Here is a 7,100-nt window from a genome sequence, read left to right on the forward strand (position 1 = left end):
TTTTCTTGATTAATTTTGTATAAGCATTATTTTAGTTTGTAACCAAAAAATTTATGTATTTTTAAAGGATGCATAAGGAGTTGCTTGAAAAAATTTATGAAGAAAAAAAAGACTATTCAGTGGATGATTGAGGAGAATAATAGGTTATTTGCTGATTGGTTTGAGAACAAAGTTATGACTGAATTGAACGAGAAAGTCGAAGGTGTTTCTGAAACGATAAGGTGGCTAGCAGGAAAACCATGGTTTCTGTTTTGACTTTTGATGGCTATCTAGTTGACGGGATCCGATACTTCACAAAGGAGCGAGACGATGCTAGGGTTGTTCAAAATAGTGGAGTCTCGTTAGTTGCTAAGACTGTCCAAGTTTCTAGTGCTAAGGATTTAAATCCCGTAGAGAGTGATATGACATTTTACGGGAGGATTGAAGAAATATGGGAATTAGATTACCACTCATTTAAAGCCTCGTTGTTTTTGTGCAAATGGGCAGACTATGACAGAGGCGTCAAGGCTGATGAACTTGGCTTCACACTTGTGGACCTTAGTCGACAAGGCCACAAGAATGATAAATATGTGTCCGTTGATCAAGTGAAACAAGTTTTCTATTCGAAGATCCCGTTGATTCCAACTGGTCAGTCATATTGACCTCAACGACCAGAGACTATCATGAGATATACAATGATGATGATCTTGGATACACAATTCTAGAAAACCCTCTATTCTGCTCTAACATCCCCATAGTTGATTCTGGTGTTGATGACGATGAAGAGTCTAATGTTGGCAATAAAAGAAAGGATGGCGAAGGAATCTGGCTGAAGAAGCGATCCAATGATTAAAAATCATATTCACTTGATTTACAGTTTTGTTTAAAAATAGGTTTCTCATATTTATGTAAAATTAAGTGTTGTATTGTAGAATTATGGATTGTATCGAAAAAACTTGGAGTACATTTATCAACTTTTTATTGTAAAAATGTATGATATAATCACTTGGAGTTTTATTATGAGTGTAAGTATTAGAATTTGTAGAAGCAACTGATAAAAATATGTAAATACTTTATATGTTCTGCTGTATGTTGTTATACGTTGAAAAGGCGATTGTGTAGTTAATAATATATGTTGCATTAGATATGTGTTGTGCTAGAATGATTATGATAATCCTAGTTTGATGATAATCTTATCTCTTATTCCTACTCCTTTTGGTTAATGCGGGAAAGATGGTAAATAAAGGAAAAAAAATCTAAAAAACAGTCTAAAGAATCATTGGATGAGAATCACATTGTTCCGGCGGACACCATTATTCCCGCGGTACCAGATCTTGACCCGGTTGCTCCAGCGGACACCACTGTTCTCCAGCAGACATCTCCACAACCCACTGAAAGTACTACACAATCTACCAAAAGCAGGACATCTGGAGCAGCACGAGGCGTTTGTGCTATGCACAAAGTGGTGATGAAGAAAGCGCGGGGAGAGAAATTGAATTTACGGTTCAATCGAGTTACAGTTCCAGTTGGAGACGAACGACACAAACTGCAGTCCTACATAGGTATGCTGGCAAGGACAATGGTGCCAATTGACATTCCGACTTGGCCAAAGGTTGACTCTGAACTGAAACAAAAAATATGGAATGATCTTGAGGTATGTCATTTACAATCGCAATTGACATTAATCTCATGGTTTTTATTTAAAAAAATTTGCACTGTCTGAACTTGTTAAATTTGTGCTTCAGGATACATTCGAACTGATTCCTGAAAGTCGGAAGAGGATTCTACAGTAGGCAGGCGCAAAATGGAGAAATTTTAAGGCTAAATTGACAGCGGAACATGTGATGCCTTTTGTTGGGCAGAAGAAAAAGCTATAGAAGCCACCAAAGCAATATGCTTTTGTCGGGAAGAAAGCAATATGATTGGACAGTCTGCTATATCAACATACATGGCGTAAGCTTCTTTTTATACTTTTTTAGAATCTGGTCTCATTTTATATAGTAATGATCTATTTACAGAAAATGTAATTTTTAAATTTTTTTTATTTTTTAGGTATTTGTATTCAGTGTTTCGGGATACGCCGAGTAGAGATTTGTCAGCGATGTTTGCTTTTCTTCATCCGTCCACATACAAGCTGAATGATGAATTTAATGAATATGTTGTGCAAAGGCTGAAAGATGGAGTTCTTCGGATGAACTTTATGCCTTATAACTACAAGTATGTCTCTTTTTGTGCGTCCTATTTTAAAATATTGTATGGCCTTGATTAGTCATATAGTTGTTGGTAAATTAATTATAATGTATGTAAAATTGTCGGATATGAAATTTTTTAAATTATCGGATATGTATTTTTTTAAATTGCATTTTGCTCACTTTAATTTGTTTATAATGAAAACAGTTTACATTGGATTTTGATTGTGTTTTGGGAATCATAAATTTTCATCCTTAATCCATTGTCTCATCATCCTCATCCCCATGACCTTGAAAAGACTTTAATACGGTAATTTTTTACTTCAATTTACAATTATATATTGAATGTAATCGGTAATTGACGGATTTGACACTGTATTTTATAATTATAACACTTACAGGGCAGTGGGATCTTATAATGCTCAGGAAGGATGGGTAAACAACAATCCCAAAGTTAAAAACCTTGTTGTGAGTATTTAGTCGATTTTTTAATTTTTCATTTTTGTAAAATATGGAATTATGATTAATCTTCGATGTTACTAATTGTCAACAATTTATTGGAATATATAGGGATGCCCTAAACAACCAGGTGGCACAGAATGTGGATATGTGGTCATGCGATATATGAAAGATTTAATTGAGGACCAGGAGATGAAGCTGATAGATAAGGTACATTTTTACTTTTCTTAATTCTATGAATATTAATTTTCAGTTGGTTGAGGAATGACATAGGTTTATTTGTGTTTCAGTGGGCCTCCAAGAGTCGCAAGTCTTATACAGAGGAGGACCTTGACGGCGTTCTCTATGAGACGCTTGATTATATCCAATCCATCATGTAGTTGTTGGCGACTCTAGCTTGGCGACTGGTACCTATATTACAATCTGAAAAACACCTTTATTTTGGTTGCATGTATTCGAATTGTAACTAATAATTAGAAAAGATTATGGATGAATGTCTAGTAGTTCATGTTTGGTGGTTTAGATTCGAAACTATGTAGCTAGTATGTTGGGATGATAATTTGGATGTTTGGAGATTGTGATGTTAATTTGGATGGTTGGAGATTGGAATGATAGTTTGATAAATATTGGAGCTGAATTTGGTTGTTAAATGGCAATTGCTTGGTTTTCTGGCAATTTTTTGGCATCTGTGTTTCTGATTTTTGCATGGATAAAACAGGTGATCAGACATCATTTTATACAAAACAACTGATTTTAAAACAAAGCCATTTATCATCGTTTTTTTGACATAAAACTGATGTTAATGTAATACTATAAACATCTGCTACAAAATAAAAATATGATGTCTATCAAAGCTTGATACATCAGTTCTAGTTGACCATTGACATCAGTAAAAACCGATGTTAAAGACTACAGCAAAAAAATCTTGAAACAAAAAACTGATGTTATTAAGCATTATAGACATCAGTTTGTCACAAATAGACATCAGTTACCAATGAAGAACCGATGTCAAAGGTACTATTAACATCGGTTGTTTGATGAAAACTGTTGTTACTGGTACTACTAACATCAGTTTATTGGTTAAATTGAAAGATTTTGCTTAGCTCACATATATTTAAATTGATAAAAATATCATATTATGATGATATATGAAGATTATATATGCATGAGAATTTTTATATCAAGATACAGAAATCAGTTTTAAACAAAGAACTGATGTTATATGTTGTTTCTAACATCAGTTTAAAACCGATTTTAAATGGGGGGGGGGTCTTTAACATCATCCACGAAGACATCGGATTTTTGCATTCATAGACATCAGTTTTTAGCCGATGTCTATTGACATTTTTCTAGTAGTGCAGATTTATTTCTAGAGCTTTACCAAATAGGTGAAAAGCTTTGAGTTGAGCTTTGTAAACTTCAGTGACTGCATCATAGACATCTTGTGGAGTCAAGGCCTTGGCATTACTTCCCAGAATAGTAACGTATTCATCTCTAAACATAGCCAAAACCTGATTCTTCTCCAAAGCAAAATCCTCAGATAGTCATGCATCTACATTCCTATCTTGCTCTGCATTATTTACAATTTTCTCCTTCTGTTTTTCAACTTCTTCATTGTATGTTAGCAGAATGGCTTGATAGTCTTGGTTGCTCATATCTGAAGTAAGTAGATGTTGTGAAATGTTGGCTAGTCCAGAAATCTGCCCAATAAGAAGGTCATCTACAGTTGTAGGTTGAGAGTCAGTTGTCTGCAACCATTGTGAAATGAGGTGTGGTTATTGAGGTTTAGAAGTTGAGGGTTGATCTGTTGGGTGAGAAGGTGATAATGTAACAGAACCACTTGTGACATGAGTCATTTTTTGACTCACAGATTGCTCTGTGTTTATGATAGTGTGTTGTCCTCCACTTGTAGTGGAAACCTCCAATTGAATTGGAGGGGATTTGACTGGGTTACTATCATGTACATCAGACTCAAACCCTTGTGCTTCTTGCAAAGCACTATCACATGAATGTGATATATTTGCCTCTCCCATAGCAGGGTCATTGGCAATTGTACTCCCAGCTTTAACTTTTAGTGCAATTTCAGCCAGGGTTTTGAGGGGAGTTGTTCCTGGAACAGGAACCTCCAATTGAATTGGAGAGCATTTAGATAGCTCCCCCTCAGGAGTACTACCCTCAAACCTAACAGCCTGTGAAGGCTGATTTGCACGTGAAGGTGCATTTGTGATTACCATGGGGTCTTCAGTAAAAACTGATGAATCCCCAATATTTGTGATGGTGTCATCAAGGTCTATCCTAGCTAGTAGCCTCTCGCCATCTAAATTTGGTGTCTGGGTGGTGAGCAAGGGTTCTTGAATTATGTCACTTGAGTGAGTTTGCACTTGAGAATTGGATTCAAGTGCAGTGTATGGAGAAGAAATTTGAGAGATTAAGAGTTGTTGTCCAGTAGTGAGTGTTGGCAGCTCCCCATGAATAGATGAAGGAGCTTCAATTAATGTGCTCTCATGTTGTGTGTCATCCGTATTTCTCCTTTCATATACTTGAACTTTGTCAAGTGCAGGTGCAGATTTTGTACAAGGTGCATATGGGAGAATGCTCTTTCAATAGAGACACGCTGTTGAGAGGATGCCCCTAGAGTCTGTTCAAGTCCCTTATTTATAACTATATCCTTTTGAGAGGATGCCGAGGTGCCTTGAGTGGTCAACTCATTTTTCTTTTGCTTCTTTGTTCTTTTGACCAAAGGTGACTCAGGTTGTGTTTGTTTCTCACCACTCTCATTAAATATAGTAAGGGTTACCTCTTTTCTCCTCTTTTTACTCACATCACCCTTTTGAGATGATGAAGTGGTTGGTTTCCTAACAGCTATTGGTTTTGAAGAAGTAGGCTCAACATGGGAAGGTCCCTGTGGGTGTGCCTGTGTTTGTATTTTCACAGGCTCAGGAACCATTATTGTACTAGGTTGAACTTCATTGGTCCTCATGTTAGGCATAGGGTAAGGATAGATCTTAAATTTTTCAATCATGAAAGATGTTAACCTAAGACCCACCTGTACCTTATTCTTAGTAGTAAGTGATCCAAATAAGATTTTGGACACTTGCTTATAGTTGCCTATTAATGACCTATCTACACTTTCAAGCATATGTATGTCATTTACTTTATGATTTAAAGAAGTCATAATGAATCTAGGAAGAAAAATTTCTTTACCTCTTAAAGATAATGGCATGATGAACTTGGTGCTCGATTCCTCCAGAATGTAGTGTCCCACATTAATCTGTTTGTTGTGAGGCATTGAGTAGACCAGATTTTGAAAAACACTAGAAATATTGTCAAATCCTGATTTTCTACATGTGAAAGCCCTCACCACATAATCAAACAGAGAGGACCACTCCCTCCTTAGATTTTTCTTGTTCAAGCTAGCCAAGTTGATTTTCTCAGAGTAATTGATAAAATCCAGGAATTCATACAGCTCCTCCTGAGTTGGAATATCTACTAGCTTGTCAGTTGGAATGTTCAAGGCCAGGTTCATGTCAGCTTCACGTATCTCAACATGTTGTCCTTTGATTTGACACTTAACCACTAGAGTTGAAGATTGGTCTTCATGCACAACTGTCCTAGCTACAACTATGTTCTAGAAATCTCCCAATACATCCAGATAGAGGACCGGGTTAGTTGTAAGAGCTCCAACAAAGAAAGTTACAGATAATAACTTAACAAAGCTTTTGAAAGCTTCAGGAGCTTGATTGACATCGAAGAATGCAAAGAAGTTGGTCTCCTTTGGGATGAAGGGTACAATAATCTTTCATGCCATTTTTGTGTATGTGAAGATTAATGGGTAAAAGAAAATAGAGAGAAAGGATTTAAAACGAGGGAGAAATCGGTTTGGAATTGAAAAAGTTAGGTCACTTAGAGTTCGAGAAGGCGTAAGTATGTGTATGTCGAGATGTCTGAGTATTTATAGTAAAAGCAAATAACTTATCGAGAACTCAAAAATAGACGTTTGGAGTATGCTTATCGAGAAGTCATTTTGAAAATAGAATTACATATCGAGAATTCATTTTAATTTACTCTTTTAGAGAACTAAAATTAACTTGTCGAGATGTCAAATAAATACTCAGTTTGTCCTAAAATGGACTGAATTATTTCTAATTTCTATTTGAATAAATCCAAATAAAATTAGAATAATTTTGTCAAAAGTATTTACCAAAATAATTTATTGGATTAAATTATTTCAGTTCTGAGTTATTTATAAGTCTAAAATTATACTTTTAGAGAATTCTGTGAGTTAACACTTATAGAGAACTCTACAATGACTTATCGCTAAGTCATAGTGAAACTTTTCGAGAAGTCCTTCGAGAAGTCAGAAAATTGACTTATCAAGAACTCATTCGAGAAGTCTCAAAATGACTTGTCGATAAGTCAGTTAGACTTAGCGAGAACTTAATGTTCTATATACTTTTGATCATTTTAATTCTG

Source organism: Apium graveolens, chromosome 5 (genome assembly GCF_009905375.1).
Source record: "Apium graveolens cultivar Ventura chromosome 5, ASM990537v1, whole genome shotgun sequence".
Classification (NCBI taxonomy): Eukaryota; Viridiplantae; Streptophyta; class Magnoliopsida; order Apiales; family Apiaceae; genus Apium; species Apium graveolens.